The sequence below is a fragment of the Acomys minous genome, assembly GCF_964271855.1.
Source record: "Acomys minous genome assembly, chromosome: 14".
Classification (NCBI taxonomy): Eukaryota; Metazoa; Chordata; class Mammalia; order Rodentia; family Muridae; genus Acomys; species Acomys minous.
Window position 1 is genome coordinate 2,439,439 of NC_140496.1, and position 18,273 is coordinate 2,457,711.

Sequence of the window (18,273 nt, forward strand, 5' to 3'; positions counted from 1 at the left end):
GAGGTACGACCCCTGATAGGCACACAGTGAGCCACAGCATTCAGGGCTTCTGCTGGTGCAGAAGGCACTAAGGACAAGTCGGCTCACCCGCAGCATGGACAAGGTGACCACAGCACTCACGTGATCAAGCCGAATGCTGCCTGGTGTGAGCCGAGGGCCTGGGAGAGCCACATGGGGGAGAGAACAGCCACCGCCTTGCTTTAAAATTGGGCTGTAGAGATGACTCAGCAGTTACAAGCAGGAGCAGCTCTTCTGGAAGGCCTGATACAGGTTCCCAGCATTGGTGTTGGATGGCTCACAAACCTCTGAAGCTCCGGCTCCAGGCGCCCAATGAGATCTCTGGTTTTCGAGGGCACCTGCACTCATGTGTGCAAGTCCACACACAGACACAGGCATATGCAGGTAATTAAAAATAAAATAAATCTTTTAAAACTTGGGTGAAGCTTAGAGGCTCAGGTTAACAGGATGGCTAGGCAGGGAGTAGGGACCTTGCTAGAAGTGGGTCGTCTGTCTGCCACCATCCGGCCTCAGCCCCCATGCTGCCCCACCCCTAGTGTGACCTGTCCTTTCTGGTTAGGCTCTCAGAGCAATGGCAGGAGAGCCTTTGCCCTTGGCACTTCCCAAGCGCAGCTCACGCTGTGCTTACTTGGCATCCAGCCCTGGGCAGGTGCCTCCTGTTCTGTTTGCACAGTGCGAGGTCAGAGGTCACCTGGATGATGACACAGCTGCACCTGTTTCTTAGTTCTTAGAACTGCTCTTCACTCCTTTTAGTTAGTTTTGTTTTTTTAACTCTGCAAAATCACCTACTGCTTTCTGAGAACGTGGGGACCCATTGTTTTGTTCTGACTTATTTATATGTGTACATTTAAGCAATACAGCTCTCTGCTGATTGAACCCACGGCTTTGCACAGCTAAGCAGACAGACACTCTACCACTGACTTGCATCTGGCAGCAGTATCTACATTTCATCCTGTATTCCTTCTGTGGTTTATAAATGGTTAGTGTCGCTTGCTTTTCCACTGAGTGATGCTTCATGGCGCTCTCTCTCTGTTGCAGTGTGAGCAATTACTCTGCTATTTACAGTGGATGCTCTGAGTCTATATAGCATTTCTGTTAGGTGATTTGAATCAATTACAAAGGGGCAACAGGATTCTGTTCAAACTGTGCGCTCGGTGACATGTCTGCTAATCCAAAGTCATCGTCATCTTTTCCTCCTCCTCCTCCTCTTCCTCCTCCTCCTTCTTTTTCTTCCTTCTTCCTCCCTCCTTCTACTACTACTTTGGTAAAGATTTAAAAAAAAAAATTTAAGTGTGCTTATGTGTCTGTGGAGACCAGAAGAGGGAGCCAGGCGCCCTGGAGCTGCAGTCCCAGGCAGTTGTGAACTGTCCAGTGTGGGTGCTGGACACTGAGCTGGGGTCCTTCGGAAGAACAGCACAAGCTTTTAACTGCTGAGCCCCACCTGCAGCCCCTACAGCTGGTCTCATGGGTGAGATAACCAGCGGAGGAGGGCACACACTCCTAGGGTCCTAGGGTGCCAGTGTGCACCCACCACCAGCACTCCAGGGGCCTGCGGGAGGGCACACACTCCTAGGGTGCCAGTGTGCACCCACCACCAGCACTCCAGGGCCTGCTTCCTCAAGCTCTGCTTACACACATAACCAAGCCCCCTCTTTTTCTATTTGTCAGACTTGGTGGTAAAAAGCAAACATGTTTCACCCCCTTGGAGTGAGAATGAAGCAGCTTGCAGACCTACAAGCCACTCCTGTCTCTTCCTTCGAACTGCCTGACCACAGGGTGCCAGTGTTATTCCCTATTGAATTGTGTGTTGCTTTTATACTTAGAGAGAGAGAGAGAGAGAGAGAGAGAGAGAGAGAGAGGGGGGGGGGGGGATCTTCTTAGAGGATTTCTAGGACTTTGAGGATAGCCTGGCGCGCATGATGAGTGCTAGGCCAGCCTGGGACACATACTCTGTCTCATTAAACACCAAAAGAAAAAAACAAAGAGCATATGGATAAATATCTTTTTCTATTAGATGAACTCTATCATATGAATTTTAATTATTCCAGTTGGCCAGTGCTCTGGCTACTTTTATGTCCACTTGACACAGCTACAGTCATCAAAGAGGAGGGAGCCTCAGTTGAGACTATGCCTCCATAAGACTGGGCAGGAAACAGGGCCATGGGGCGAATTTTCTTAATTATTGATTGATGTGGGAGGGCTCAGCCTATTGTGGCATCAGCTCCCCCTGGGATGCTTCTATAGGAAGCAAGCCGAGCAAGCCAGTAAGCAGCACCCCTCCATGGCCTCTGCCTCAGCTCCTCCAGGTTCCTGCCCTGACTTCCTTCAGCAATGGACTGTGACCTGGAAGTATAAGCTGAACAACCCCTCACCCCACCTCAACTTGCTTCTGTTTACGGTGTTTTGTCACAGAAATAGAAACCCTACCTACCTAAGACACTCAGTTCATATTTTCATATGATGCTGGTGATTTAATTTTTTTTTTTTACCAACCAGCATAATCCTCAAGCTTTAAAAATTTATGTGTGTGTTTTATAGGTGGTTTGCCTGCCTACATGTCTGTGCACTACATGTGTGTCTGGTGCCCCTGGAGGCCAGAAGAGGGAGTTGGCTCCCCAAGACTGAAGTTGCAGATTCTTGTGACCTGTCATGTGCGCACTGGGAATTGAACCTAGGTCCTTTGGAAGAGCAGCCAGTGCTCTTAACTACTGAGCCATCTCTCCAGGCCTTGTCTTTAAGTACAAAAAAAATTTTTTTTTAAAATTCTAACTTATTTATTAAAAAACAATTTTAGTTAATATTATTGTGTGTGTCTGTGTGGGTGCATGTCTATTGTATGTGAGTGTGCCTATATGAGTGTGCATGTCTAAGTGTGCCTATGTAATTCTGTGGGTCTATGTGTGTGTATCTGTGAGTGTATGAGTGTGTGTGTGTGGGGGGCACATGTGTGTCGTAATGTGTGTGGAGAGGCGGTCAAACTACTTCCTGGAGGCGGTTCCCCTCTGGAGCACTTTACCCATTGGGCTCTAATTTACTTCTCATCTTCTCTGTGCAGGCTTCGGGATTTGCTCCACGTAAGAAGGTAGTGATGTCATCACACTCCCCTCTCTCCCTAGGACTCCGAAGACTTGCGGTATCACATTTACGTCCTACGTGGAATTTTTCTAGGCTTCCCCAGGCAGGAGGTGTATGGCTAACATTCACTTTCCCTCTGGTACTTCCCTATCCCTGACTGAAGTATGCACCTCTCCTCACCCATGTGAGGTTCACCAACTGCACGCCAAGGCTCAGCACACGTGTAGCTGCCTCTCATGCCCATGGCCTCCTGTCTGGACACAGCTGCTTCAGTCACTGGGTTCATGTGCAGTTTGGCCAGGTCCCCTGACAGCTCCTTTTTCTCCAGTTTTTTTTTTTTTTTGTCTGTTTCTTAAAACAAACCTTTTGGTATTTTGATTGAGACAGAGCTCCATTTATAAGTGAACTCAGGAGGAGTGATGCTTCTACACTGCTAAATCCTGGGAGCTTTAAAGCTTTCTTTCAGGCAGTCGGCTACACTTGGGCCATGCTTGCACAGGGACTTAAAGTGCTTCCTTGAGCTTATAAACGGATCCCTTTCCCCTACACATCTCCCTCTTGTCTGCTGCTCCAAGCGTAGCCTACAGACACCAGCGGGTTTGACTGGAATGTCCCTATTGGCTTATGTGCCGGGACACCTTGTCCCCAGCCAGTGGTGAGTTTGGGGAGAATGCGTGAATTCTGGGAGGTGGGGTCTGGTTGAAGGAAGTGGGTCTCTGGAGGGGGATTGGGAGGTTTGGATGTGGTAAGCCAGCCTGGCTTTGCCTCTAGTCTCTGCTTTTCTCACATCCAGACATGTGTGAGGCTTCTCTGCCGTGGAGGACGGCGTTTGCTTGGAGCACAACCCAAAGAGGGAACGTAATTGGCACAGTCCCTTAAAGCCTTGCCATGCCCACTGACCAGGTGCTTCCTGTCACACACTTCCAGGTACCACATCCGGATCTTTTGACTCAGTCACGGTTTCCCTTGCTCAGACAACACTTTTCATTATTCCCGTCATCCAAGAACAGTGAAATTGTCTATCCTAACGAAGGCCAGAATCTATCACAAGCCAAGTGTAGTGGGGTGACGTATCCAACAACCAGCAAGATGCCGCAGCTCCTTCCACCAGCACCGTGAGCTCAAACTCAGCCTGGGTCCCTGAGAAGCAGAAATGAGGGACGACGGGAAGAACTTCTGTTTCTCATTTGAAAGGATGAAGAAAAGGAGCTTCAAGAGGAGAGAGAGGAGGAAGAGCCCAGGAGAGAGTAGATGTGTAGGCAGGAGGGACACCGGTCTCCAGGCCTGGATGGTGGTGGGCCCAAGGTGGGTGGAAGAGACTGACGTGAGGACCGCTGAAGAGGAGTCGCAGTGGGAGAGCACATAGCACCCACCGCCTGCTGTCACCCCTGCCACTCCCAGAAGGACCACAGCTCTGTGGTGGCCAGTGGGAAGGTCCTGGGGCCTGTGTCTGCATTCCACCGGAAGTGCTGTCCACGTATCCTACTGGCCAGCATGAAAGTGGGTTTCTGTAGAAGGATCCGGGTGGTGTCCATCACGTACTCCTGCACGTCAGGCCGAGCTGTCTGCAATGCTCGGCCTGGCTATCGCTCTGAGTGGGCCTGGCCATGCTGGACTGGTGGGAGTGTGGGAAGGCATGCTGCTTGTTCAAGGAGCAGCTGTTGGTTTCTGAGCTCCGGCATTTGGGGGAACTTCTGGTAGGAAAGCAATTTGTACACTGGCCACAGCCTCAGACCAAGTGACCAAGATGGTCTGATCATGCTTGGGAGAAAGAGGAAGCCTGTGGAATATAACCCAAGGGGGCGCTCGCTCCCCCCCCCTGTGTCTCTCTCTGTCTGTCTGTCTGTCTGTCTGTCTCTCTCTCTCTCTCTGTCTCTCTCTCTGTCTCTCTGTCTCTCTGTCTCTCTCTCTCTCTCTCCCTCTCTGTCTCTCTCTCTGTGTCTGTCTCCTTTTTTCATTTGTCCTTTCATCTCCTTTCTTGAGACAGGGTTGCGTCTAGCTCAAGCTGGTCTCAAACATGCTACACAGCCACCCCGAAGCCCATTTGACAGAGCCCCGCCCCCATGCAGGCTCTCCGCCTTGCCTCCTCCCTCCTCTCCTGTCTCCTCTGTTTTCTCCCCTCTCCTCTTCTCTTCCACGCCCTTTTTGTTCATTCCTTCCTCTTTGGTTTTGGCCTTTACTATCCATCCTACCTATGCCTCTTGCCCTGGACCTTTGAAGAAGGCATCGCCAGTGTCCCTGTGTCACCCTACTTGGCCTCACACCTGGGCTTCCTGGCCCTGGGGACTCTGAGTAGGTCGAAGCCTGGCTGCATTTTAGCTGCTATGGTGTCTTTATCTCCTTTGTCACCTCTGCAGGGGTTGCAGCCTGGCCTTCTTGTGGCCCCGAGCGTCTTCACAGAGGCTGCCTTGTCCCCAGAGAACTCACCCGTTGAGCCCAGAGCCCTGTGTTCTGCCATTCCTGCCTCTTCAAGTGACTTCCTATTAATGTGGACCCTCATCTGCGGCTCTTGCATCTTACGTGAGCATTTTACCACTGCCCAATGGCCTGGCAGCTCAGTGTGTCACACACTGTATACACATAAGGAGTTGCCTGCAAGGGGGGGGCAGGTGAGCACGCAGCAAGCGCACCCTGCTCTCTTTTCCCATCGTCCTCCAGTCAGAGCACATTTCCACTCTCTGAATAATTTATTAACCCTTCTATCTGCTGGCCTCCACGCAGTGCGTGTGCGTGTGTGTGTGTGTGTGTGTGTGCACATGTGTGTGTGTATGTGTGCGTATGTGTGTGTGCATGGGCATGTGTGCATGTATTTGTGTGTATGTGTATGTGCATGTTTGTGCATGCGTGCATGCATGTCCATCCATCTCCAAGCTGGTCAGGCTCTCAGAAGATCCCCTGGGGACTGATGCTTGCCTAGTGGAATCTACCTTGCAGCAATTCTGACAGATGGGCCCTGCCCTGCCCGCATCCCAGCATGCTCCAGGTGGAACATGTGGCAGGTGGTTTGCTCTAAGATGGCAGCAACCATGTCCTTGTTCCACCTGCCATTTCATGAGTCGATTTTGCTATCTTTATAGTGATAGGTGAAATTCACGTCTTCCCTTTGAGCTCAGGCAAGCCGCTGTCTGTCCTGACACACAGCAGGGAAGAAATGACCAAAAGCCTGTGCTGAGCCCGCTGCCACGCATGCCCTTTGGGGACCGTGACTGTGGTCTGACTGGCTGGGCCACCATGCGGAGCGGAAGTCCATGCCTTTAGAGCAGGTGAGGCGCACGTGTTCAGGTGGACTGTCCCAGCTGAGAAGGAAGGGACCTGCCTGCCAATAGACTCTGCTGTCTGCCACCTACCCAGCGAGTCCCAGGGTACAGACTAGCGGCATCACCCACCTCCAGACAGGGCTGTATACACTGCTCGTCAAAGAGCAACAGTGATGCAAGCCCATGTTTGGTCTCAGAACTCAAAGTTGGTGGAAATTTGAGCAGGACTTTAAGACCACAAACAGGCAAAACCTCACAGTCCCCCTCTCCCAGGGCTTGGTGAAGATATAGTTTGAGAAACCATGAAAATCTAGCCACTGTAAGTGGGAAGTTGAAAACTTTTTTTTTTTTTAAGATTTATTTATGTATTATATATACAGTGCTCTATCTCCATGTACACCTGCAGGCCAGAAGAGGGCATCAGACCACACATAGATGGTTGTGAGCCACCATGTGGTTGCTGGGAATTGAACTCAGGACCTCTAGAAGAGCAGCCAGTGCTCCTAACCTCTGAGCCATCTCTCCAGCCCCCCAAAACCTTCTTTTTTAAAATATATTTTATTAACATACGTTAGTTATTTCTGATGGGCTAAAGTGTGGCACTCTGTATTCACATACATTTTCATCCTACTCACCCTGCCACCCGCTCCTACAGAGATGATTCTCTTCTCACTTAGTCTGTCTTTCCCTCCCTCCCTCCCTGCCTCTCTCCCTCTCTCCCTCTTCCTTCCCTTTCTCTACCTCCCCCTCCCCCCTCTCTGGGTTGCTTATGGGAGCATGGGCTTCTTACCCATAGCTACAACATCCCTGGGGAACGACAGTCTCTTCCTTCTCAGCAGCCCTAATTGCCTACAAAGGCTTAGGAAGGGTGGCAGCCTTGTGAGCCCCTCCCCCACACCAGCTACCCAGAGGTCTCCCCTCAGGACAGGACAGGATGCTGACAAGATGGATGCTGCACACGATGCTGTGCGACCAAAAGTGCAGTGACACACCCTGCTCTGAACACACAGCTGTGGCAATGAATGGTCTTAATTCTCACAGGGCACAGAGGGGCGTCCTTGTCTCGAACTCTAATCATTTCAGATCACATAAATACCAAAAGGTGTATGATAACCAAAAATGTCTAAACCGTTTTATCATCGAGGCGCTGTGTCCATTGCCTCAGTGGGCTGTGCTGGGCTGTAGAGGAGGAGCTTGCTGCACGCGGCCCTGGAGAGTGCCCGTCAGCACACTCTTAGCGTGTCCCCTCTGAATGTGCCATGGGGGGTGCAAAACTGCCAGCCCAGAGGCTAAGCATGGTGCTAGGTGCAGGGAGAAGCAGGAGGGTAAGACAGGCTGTGTCCCTGGCCTGAGGAGCTACTTTCTGTCTTGATACTCTTTAAAATATTGTAAATATTCAGAATAAGAATATATACAATAGTCCTCATGGCAGCTATAGCACAGTCTGTGTGTGTGTGTTTGTACGTGCATGTATATGTCTGTGTGTGTGTGTGTGTGTGTGTGTGTAATGGACATGGAGGTCTGAGGTGCTAGCCTTTCCTCTTTTTGCTTGAGATAGTGTCAGTCTCTCATTGGTCTGGGCCTTCAGCAAGTAGGCCAGGCTAGCAAGCTTCCAGGGTCACCTGCCTCTACTTTCCGCTTCACCATGGCTGGAATTACAGGTGTGCATCACCGTGTCCCTGCTTTTTACGTGAGTTCTGGGGATCTGAACCCCTCGGTTACTTACACAGCCTTATCCCCGCCCAGGACTGAGAGGATGTCTATCTGTGTATCTGCAGATGTGGGTTTCCAGGCCAACTCCAGTTCTTGGTCCAGAGATCATGTTCTCTGGAGTGGAGCTGGCTGCCTGTCAAAGCGCCTCATTCAGAACTTCAGCTCTGACTCACACTGCTGATTGGCAGATACATTGTAACTCTGCAGAGTCTGCTGGAAGCCTGAGTTTGCAGCTGGTGCAGTGGGATGGGGCTGACAAATGCCGGGCTACATTTTACCAACTCTGCTGGACCATCAGCTACTTTCTCCTCACTGTAACAGAGAACCCCACAGACGCAACTTAATGAAGGAGAGGAGACACTGGCCATGGTTTCAGTCTGTCAGGGAGATAGATGCTCATGGCACGTCGCAGAGGCTCCCACATCCTGGGGGTCAGGGAGGAGAGTACTCATATCAGACCCAGAAACGGGTTACCTTCAAACCCCTTAGTGTCCCACTTCCTCCAGCTGGTGCCAAAAGTTCCACAGACTTCCAGAACGGTGCCACCACCGGGAGACCAAGTGTCTAACACAAGAGCCTGTTAGGACATTTAACATTCAAACTGTGGCCTTTGGCACATGGCACTCTGGAGAGAACTGTGTGGCCTAAGTTAGAATCAGAGGAGGAACGAAATCCCAGGCTATGCAGCCCCTTCCTGGAGCAAGCTCCCAGCATAGGTGGGAAACAGGGGTCTTGGCAGCTGACTCTAATCCACCAGCCCCCAACTTCAGTGGGGACCTGCTTCAAATGGACAGTGGTGTCCTGCTTAGGATTCCCAGCGTTTGATCATGAACCTAGACGGTGCCAGCTCTTTCTCCTCACCAGGGAGGGTAATGTATGCTCTGCACGTCTCCAAAAAGGATGTGGGTATGGCTTCCTCAGTTTACCTCATCAATTCTCCTTGCTTCAGATATGGGAGGAAACACACATCCCCCACAGCACATAGCCCTCCTACAATGGGTTCAGACATGCCAGGCTCCATTCAACTTTAATCTAACCAAATGCCTAGGAAACAGCTGGCCAGAGGCTGGGGAGATGGCTCAGTGGGTGACGTGATGGCTCCCCAGGCATGAGGACTTGGTTGCAACATCCAACAGAGGAAGTCAGGCATGGCCACCTGTGTCTGTGATCCCAGCACACAAGGGTCTCTGGGTCTCAGTGGCCAGCCAGCCCAGCTTACCCAGTAGCTCCAGGTTCAGTGAGAGACCCTGTCTCGATAAGCTAGACGGAAAGCAACCAGGGAGATACTTAGTGTCAACCTCTGGCGCATTGAGACACCAGCTTGTTTGTGTACCTGTACACACACATGAACATGTACACACTGGTCACATACAACAGTGACCAGCCTTTGACAGACATCTCTGCACCGGCATGCTCATCCTGGGTTTCCATTGTGTTGGTGAAATGCTTAAAACCTTTTTACTTATTTATTTAAATTTATTTACCTTTATTTTATGTACATTTGTGCTTTGCCCTCATGTATGTCTACGTGGCTGTCAGATCTTGGAGTTATCCACAGTTGTGAGCTTTCATGTGGGTGCTGGGATTTGAACCCTGGTCCTCTGGAAGAGCAGCCAGTGCCCCAACAGCTGAGCCAAACCTTTTTTAAAGGTTCTCTGTCCCCCTCCTAGAGAAATGTGTGGTGAAAGGCTGGTGCATAAAGGGACTAATGGTGGGTTCCTGAAACTATATAAAGGGTCTAATGGTGTGCATGTTCCTGAAACAAGGGACCTTTAATTTCTCTAGTCCTTTTAATTTCTTTTACATTGCAGATTAATAATGTATGCATGCTTGAGAGTAACTCATTAAATGCAAGCGTCATAAAATCGGGCACTTAGGAAGGAACTGCGTGAAATGAACACAGCCCCAGCCCACGGTGTCACATTAAGTACATATGTTGTCTCTGCTTTCTCTGGGGTACAGTAGTAAGCGGCCGAGGAGGTGAATGTAATTACTGAAATTCTATTTTAAAAGGTCCAGGAAGCCCAAGAATAGACCGCACACAGGCATCAGCAAAGCAGTCTGTTCTGGCCAGTCACACTGCTTGCCTTCCGTGATGACTTAACTAGACAGCGTGGGGGCGGGGCTGCAAGGACAAAGTGCAGCACCAGAAGCAACAGTTCAAGGCCAGGCTCAGGGCTCCGACTCAGGGAACTGTTTCAGAGAGGGCTCTCTTAGAACAGCACAGGAAATGCTCTGTGGTCGGAAGGATGAAGAAGAGAAAGCAGGAGGCTCATTCTGATTCTTTTCAGGACTAGATCTACTATAGGCATGGGAGGCGGCTGGAGAGCTATCCTGGGAGTGCTGGGCATGGGCCTTGCCTGCTCTGGCTTGTGATCTGGGAAGACACTGTTGTGTTTTGGTGAAGAGGTCAGTTACTATGGACCGAGACAAGGCACGGGCGGCATAGTCAGAAACGGTTTGATTTTGCTTGGAAGATCAGCACAGCAACTCAAGTGAGTCTTTTCCATGGGCTTCAAGTCCCTTTGCTGAGAAAAGCTATAGAAAGCAGTATAATAAAGCAGCCAGTGAAAACACAAGGAGAGACAGGTGCTTTTGCCCTGAGGCTCGATAACCCAACGAAACGCACCATATGGGCAGGGGAGATGGCTCACACAATGAGGCTTGCAGCATGAGAGCCTTAGTTAGATCCTGCAGAACCCATGCCAAGAAACAAAACAAAACAAAACCTCAGCACGGTAACGTATGCTTAGAACCCCAGTTATGAGGACACATAGGCAGGTGGATTCCTGGAGCTCAGTGGCCACTCAGCCTTGCCTAGTCAGTGAGTACTAGGGCAGCGAGAGACCCTGTCTTAAAACAGAATGTGGAGAGCTACTGGGGAAGGCACCTGATGCCAACCTCTACCCATGTGCATGAGCATGCATGAGTACACACATTCTCTCTCTCTTTCTCTCTCTCTCTCTCTCTCTCTCTCTCTCTCTCTCTCTCTCTCTCAGACCCTTAATGTGGAATACTGTCACTGACTATATATATATCCACCCACACAGGACACACTGTCCAGCAAGAGTGGCCACCGTCAGCACAGCACTGCCTGAAGGCTCCAGGGGATGTGCTTTGTACTCTCTTCAGCACCCACACCACTTTCAGTATGAGAAAGTCAAAGCCCCAGGAAAGCTTACATCCCTCATACCCACATTCAACACACAAGCTGCAGATGGAGAGCTTGAACTGGCCTCATGCCAAGCTTGGGGGTCTCTGCTTTCCAAGCATGATCTCCATGGCCTTCTGTATCCATGGGGCTTGAAATGTTCAAATGCTGAGTGGGGCAGCTAAGGAGACACGCTGTGTGTGACACCACTGTAGTGTCTTTTTCCTGTGAGGTGCAGGCCAGGCGATCCAGGCAGCCTAGCCAGAGTTGCAGAGAGTCCAGGCTGGCAGCAGCAGTGGCCACACAGAAGAGCAGTGTGACCAGGGGTACGCTGCTCTGGCACTGCACGCAGCAACATGACACTTCGCCTTTATTTTTTCGGCTTCACAAAATAAAAGGAGTGTCAGGAGCTTGACAGGACCTTGTTTTCTAGACAAGTGAGTCACATCGTGTTTTTGTCTGTCTTTCCGTTAGGTTCTAGAATGACTTGGCAGGGGATGTACACAGCACTGCTCTCATTCCCACATCAACATTTGCCCCAAAGCTCCTTTCTGTTCAGAAACTCTTCCCACCACAGTAGCTTGAAATCATGATGCCATACAATAGCGGCCTCCTTGCCATGCGCTCCACACCAGTGACACGGATTTTTCTGGATGGAATGACTCAGTCGGTTTCACCACCCTCATCACCACCACCATGATTGTCATTTTCAACATCAGCATCATCAGCACCATGATTGTTATCTTCACCATCACCATCATCAGCACCATGATCATCATCGTCACCATCACCTCACCATCACCACCAACATCACTATAGCTACCCTCATTCCTCCCATGAGCGTCACTGATGCCATCACTACCCTCATTCCCAGGACCGTCACTGTCATTATCATCATCATCACCATCATTTCACTATCTCAGAGAACAAAGGGTCATTTGCTTGACTTTTGTAATCTATACTCATGTCTCAGAGATGGAAAAGAAAGGCCCAGAGAAAGCACAGCTTAGTCTTACACACTTAATCCATCCTACGGCAAGGGCAAGCCCATGTTCTCACTACTTAGACAACAGTGTCAGAGCATGGTTTGTGCTGCCCTGTGCGTGCTGGGGCCCTCTTGTGAGGACAGACTGCTTTTGCCCACTTCTCTCTTAGATGTATTTATGGGGAGGTATAGGGCCACCAGGAAGACAAGGCCTCAGTGCTTTCTCTCTGAACACATTGATGACATCTTCGATAATGTGAACAAACCAGATCACCAGCTGTTTCGATTGTTCTAAGTCTCTGAGCAGATGACTTTTCACTGAATGCGAGACTACGTTTCACTGTGCCTGTCAGTTGGTTCACCAGTCTTGACTAAACATAACAAAGAAGGTGACATTGGGTGGGGCCTCAGCCTCTTGGTCCTGGATGTGAACCAGGATGTACAGGCCAAGTCTCTGCATCCTTTATATGCCACACCAATGGGTCTTCCTGTGTGCTGACAGTTCCTCAAGACCTACGAGAGTAAAAGGTTTCCTCTTCTTGTAACCTAGCTCATGTGTGTGTGTGTGTGTGTGTGTGTGTGTGTGGTGTATGTGTGTGTGCTGTGTGTGTGCATGTATAGTGTCTTATGTGTGTGTATATGTATGTGCGTGTGATGTGTGTGTAATATGTGTATGTGGTATATGTGGGTATGTGTGTGCTGTGTGTCCATGTATAGTGTGTCTTATGTGTGTTTATGTATATGTATGTGTGCATGGTATGTGTATGTATGTGTGTGTATAATATATGTGTGTGTGGTGTATGTGTGTGTAATATATGTGTGTATATGTGTGTGGTGTATGTGTGCATGTGCTGTGTATGCCTGTATAGTGTGTCTTATGTGTGTGTATATGTATGTGCGCATGATGTGTGTGTGTGTGTGTGCGCGTGTATGTGTGATATTTGTTTTGTTTTCAGACAGATTCTCTCACTGACCTGGAACTAACTTAACAAGAAAGTTGGGCTGGCTGGCCAGCATAGCAAGTAACTGCTGTCTGTCTCTGCCTCCCGAGCGCTGGGATTGAAAGTGCCCAGTACACTAGATTCCTATATGGAGGCTGGGGGGTGGAGCTCAGGCAAGCACTTCACTCCCAGCCCCGAAAGCTAGCTCTTCTTGCCCTACAGCATATAAGCCCCTGTTAGACTGACCATGAAAATTTTCAGAGACCTTGACCATTATGTTAACACACCAAGTCTCTTCCTTAGTCAGGCGTATCTTGACATACTCCCTGACCCTAGACGTAAGTCCTCTGGTGTGGCGTGGCAGGCACACAAGCAGCTTCTATTCTTCAAGTACACACCTTAACACACACACAGGCTCTGGGGCTGACCTTCTGACAAAACTCAAGCAACCGAGGCAACAGCGTAGCAGCCAGTACAGCAGGCTCTGAAACAGTTCGTGCTCTTAAACTGCTGAACATTAAGCCCACCTGGTTGTCTGTTTAAGGACCAGCTGAGACCCCTACATAGAGGAGCAGCTGGCTTAGGGAGAACAGCAGAGACGGGGGCTGTTACCTCAGTTCTTACCCATGCCGGTGCCGCTAAGAAGTGTTTCAGGAACTCACAGCCCTGGAGCTGTCTGTGGAGTGCACACTACCCCACACTGAAGTGTGAACTCGGAGCTGTTTACGGAGCAGTGCGTGGGGGCAGATGCTGGAAGGCACCAGTGTGCTGAGCTAAGAGCCGTGACAGGGCACGGGGATGGGGCTTTGCCTCTTTGTTTTTAAGGTTTACTGTTTTTATTTTATGTGTGTGAGTGTCTTGCCTGTGTTTACGTCTGTGTGCTGGGTTTGTGCAGTGCCCACAGAGGCCAAGAGAGGACACTGGATTCCTTGAAACAGGGACTAACTGACAGCTGTTAGCTGCCATGTGGGTGCTGGGAACTGAACCCAGGGCCTCCGGAAAAGCAGCCATTGCTCTTAGCCACTGAGCCATCTCTCCAGCCCCTCTGTTTTGTTTTTTTATAAAATGAATCCTTGAGTAGTTTAAGCACCACCTTAAAACACACACCTATGCAGCCACCTGACTCACCCGCTGCGGCCTCCCACCTACACTCAGAAGCACTGCTCCTCGGTTGGCTAGCTGCACACGTGTGGTGTTAACAGGAGTGGCATTTTGCTTCAGCTAAGGTAGCCTCCTGGCCCCAGGATGCTCACTGTTAACCACCAAGTTACAGACAAGAGCCAAATCACAAATCACAGTTACCAAATAGTGTCCAAACCCAGTTACAAAACCAAACACCAACACGGTTTTTGGCCCTTGAAGTTTGTGACCTGATTCAGCAACTCCTTACCCTCAGGGAGCTTGCCTTCTTGAGGGAGATAAGCAACAGTTTAGTCCTGGAGCACGTGCAACATTACCTCACTGGTCCTGAGAGCCGCAGAGAAAGATGGCGCCCATACCGAGGAGACACTTGACATCCACCCCACCCCTGAAGGGAACCGTGAACACGCTGTGAAGTGCTCCCAGTGGCTCCAGGGCTCCTCTTCCTGGCAAAGGCTCCCACACTATCAGTCTTTGTCAAAACCATCTAAATCCCTGGGAGTGGGGGATGGGGACCCAAGTCTGATCTCCAGGACCCACAGACAGATGTGATAGTGGAGACAGACAAACTCCCTGATGCTTCTGGACAATAGCCTAAGCCAATCAGTGAGTCCCGGGCTCATGAGAAATGCCATCACAGTGAAGGAGAAGCAAGGTGAATGGCATTGGGGGCACGATGCCCAAGGTTGACCTCTAGTCCCCCCCCCACATACATGTACACATGCACCCCCACGCATACAGACACGCTCATGCACACACAGAGAACGAAGCCCCAGCCCGTCCCCTCCATCTGGCCTGCTCTAAGATCCACTCTGCCCTGTCCCGGCGGCCACGATACTGCCAAGCATGTCCTCCGCGAGGCCTCCCCTACCTCCTCATGCCCCACTCTGGTTCTCTGTGGCCTCCGTTCCCACTCTGCCAGGTCTTTAGGGACACGGACAGCATGCGCCTCGTCCACAGCTGCCCACAGGCAGGCACAAGGGAGGTGTTTGGTGAGCTAACCTGGCCTGCAGCCCAGCTCCATCACATTCTCCAGGAGTGGTTTCCAAACCTGCAACCTGGTTGTCACTGCAGTAGCTCTGGGAGTGGTGCCAGCTCTGAACCTCCCCTGCATGGAACAGGGGCTCCCTGGGATCTGCGCCCACCCACGCAGCTCCTATGCTCCTAGGCTCCCAGCTCTCCATCTGCCTAGAACATCCCATACGTCCTCACCACACAGAAACTGCCTGTCTGTCCAGCCTCACTTCCTTGTGGCTTCCTCTGCTGCAACCAAGGCCGTATACCCCTGGGGCCTCTTTTCCTTGGCTCCCCTCATGCACGCCCTTGCTTCCTCCACAGACCTTGAGCTCTGTGAGGGCAAGGCTCTTTGATCATTGCTTCCTGGGGTTTCACTTTGACACATAGGAACCATTTTCAAACCCAAACCCACCAACCTCTAGATACAAACACTGGAATTTGCCTCTGTGAGGTTGACATCATTCCTGTGGCTATCTGTGCAGGCAGGCACACACGCACTTACCCCGTGTACACTGAGGGTACAAGGACCAGAATGCCCCTTGCCTCTGAGTGCTGTTCTGTGTCTGAGGCCCAGCTTTTAGAAACTTAGAACTACAAAAGTCGAGGAAAGACATTGCTGCCTCTCTGTTCCTTTTCTCTTTTCCTGTTTTCCTTTTTGACAGCTGCACAGTGGTAGAAGCCCTCAGCGTTTGCCTTTGAAAGCAGGTCAGCATGGCTAGAAGGTTCTGGAAGGCCCACTGAGAAGGCTGCAAAGGCCTCATTCTGCTGACTCTGGCACTCCTGGGTCTGAGATACCGTCTTCCTGGTCCAGGGTCACAGGGGCTGGCAGGGCATCCCCTCCCACGTACCCCCACCAGCGTCTCAGCCCGTAGCCACACCTCTCCAGTGCACAGCTGTCTGGGATTATATACCACATATCGGCCTCTCTTTGGTGCCCCCCAACACCTGCAGCTTTTGCTCAGGAGGGAGAAGCTTCTATTTCCAGAAAACCCAGAGAATCTGCTTCACCATCCGGCCGCTGCCTATCGGCCACAGGTTTCTTCTGTTCTCTTGATTCTCCGCTAATGCTCTCTGCCAAGAGACCGATCTGCTAAGGCTCCCTTTAGCATCAGTTTTGACTAAAGCACAAAGACGAAAGACATGATTTCGGGTGTCCTCCACTCTGAGAGTCCTCCCCATTTGAGCTGTGGCAGTCGTGACTTTCTCTGTGAGGTCTGTGGTACCGAGAGTCTTCTCACTATGGAGGGAGAGCCTCCCCTCCCCCTGTGGTGGTGTTCACAGCTTCCCTGCACACTATGAACTGGCTGCCAACTGAGCATCTTGTTTAGCCACAGAATGTTACCACCCATGCTTAGAAGAGAGAGTATTTAGAAGTGGGGATAATCAGACGGGAATTGGGCGAGGTATGGCCCGGCTTTGTCATAGAGTAATCCCCTCCAGGCAACCTGGCAGTGAGCTGAATTCTTTTTCATGACTCTCTTCAAAATTTTTATTATTATGCTTATCTATGTGTACGTGTTTGTATCTGCAAGGGTGTGCATGCAGACATGTGTGCTGGTGCCCACTGAGTTCGAAAGAGGGCACTGGATTTGCTGGAACTAAAGTTACAGGCAGTCGAAAGCCGCCCGGTGTGGATGCTGGGAGCCAAACTCCAGCCCTCTCAGCAAGCATGGTTAATCACCAACCCATGGCTCCATTTCCTTTACTGTGTGTGGAGGCAGTGTGGGGGTGGGGCAGGTGCACGTGGGCCACGGCACACAAGTGGAGGACAACTTGCTGTCGGTCCCTACTTCTACCAGGTGTGTCCCAAGGATTGTCAGGCTTAAGGCAAATCTCACCAGCTCCCTTTCTTGACCTTTCCTGGACGCTTGCACAGGAAGCCGACAGCCTGGAGCCCAGGCATCTGTGCTTTTCTCTGTGTGACTTACTCTTTCCATGTAGCCTTTCATCTTGCCTGCCTTGACCTTGTAGCCACCCTGAGACTGACACCGCGTGCATGGTTTTCAGCCCAACAGCTTAAGTTGTGTGAGGTTGCCCCCCAACTGTCAGCAGCCAAAGCTGTCCCCAGATGGATGGGGGCCACTGCCTGAGTTTGAGACAGCGCTGTGCTGCCTTTGTGGTTCAGGGCCTCTTGCTGTGTGCCCCGCTGATGGAAACAGACAGGAACATTTGTCTTGTCTCCTAATTACAGGCCGATACACTCAGGACCACTTAGCTACCAAATGTATCCTTTCCTGGATGTCTGCTTGTCTTTGTGACTCAGGCCGTCACTTCCTTCTTGCCTTCAGGGATTTCTTGGGCCCTCTCTCAGTTCCTAAACCTATTTGCTTCCTGTCTTGGCTGCTGTTCAGAAGTGCTTGCCGCATTAAGTACCTCCTCAGACTTTTCTGGCTGGCCTAGGAACTGTTGCCTTAAGTCAACATGGAAGACTCCATGGGCTCTGGGTTCCTGTCCTTGGGCCCTGAAAGACACAGAAGGCTGGCCATGGGGCTACGAGCAAGCACCATTGAAGCCCTTTCCTCTTGAGTCTGTGTCTGGTGTTACATGTCTGTTTTTAAAGGACTCTAGCTCTAAGTCTGTGAGGATACAAAGCAGATTCCTCAGATAAAGTCTAGTTCCGGTCGAGCCTTCCATCATTCTCCACATCCCCATCATTCTCCATATTCCTGCCTGGACCCAGTGATGGTCTTCCTTTTTTTCTTTTTTTCCTTCTTTCTAAGACAGGGTTTCTTTGTGTAGCCTTGGCTATCCTAGACTCACCTTGGAAACTGCCCTGGCCTTGAACTCACAGAGATCTGCCTGCCTCTGCCTCCTGAGTGCTGGAATCACAGGTGTGCACCACCACATCAGGTGTGATTTTCTTCCTTATCTGGTGACTTATTTCTAAGAGCAACTTCAGACAGGCCTGAGATTTGAAGTGGGTGGTGATCAGTGGGAATTGGCAATTGTGCTGGATCTTTCCTTCCTTCCTTCCTT

At 50.7% G+C, this 18,273-nt stretch overlaps 1 protein-coding gene across 2 annotated transcripts in view; it reads right to left on the bottom strand.

Annotated features, from left to right (window-relative positions):
- The window catches only part of SLC35F3 (solute carrier family 35 member F3), a 236,937-nt gene that overhangs the window by 51,456 nt on the left and 167,208 nt on the right, over positions 1 to 18,273 (bottom strand). The window lies entirely within an intron of this gene.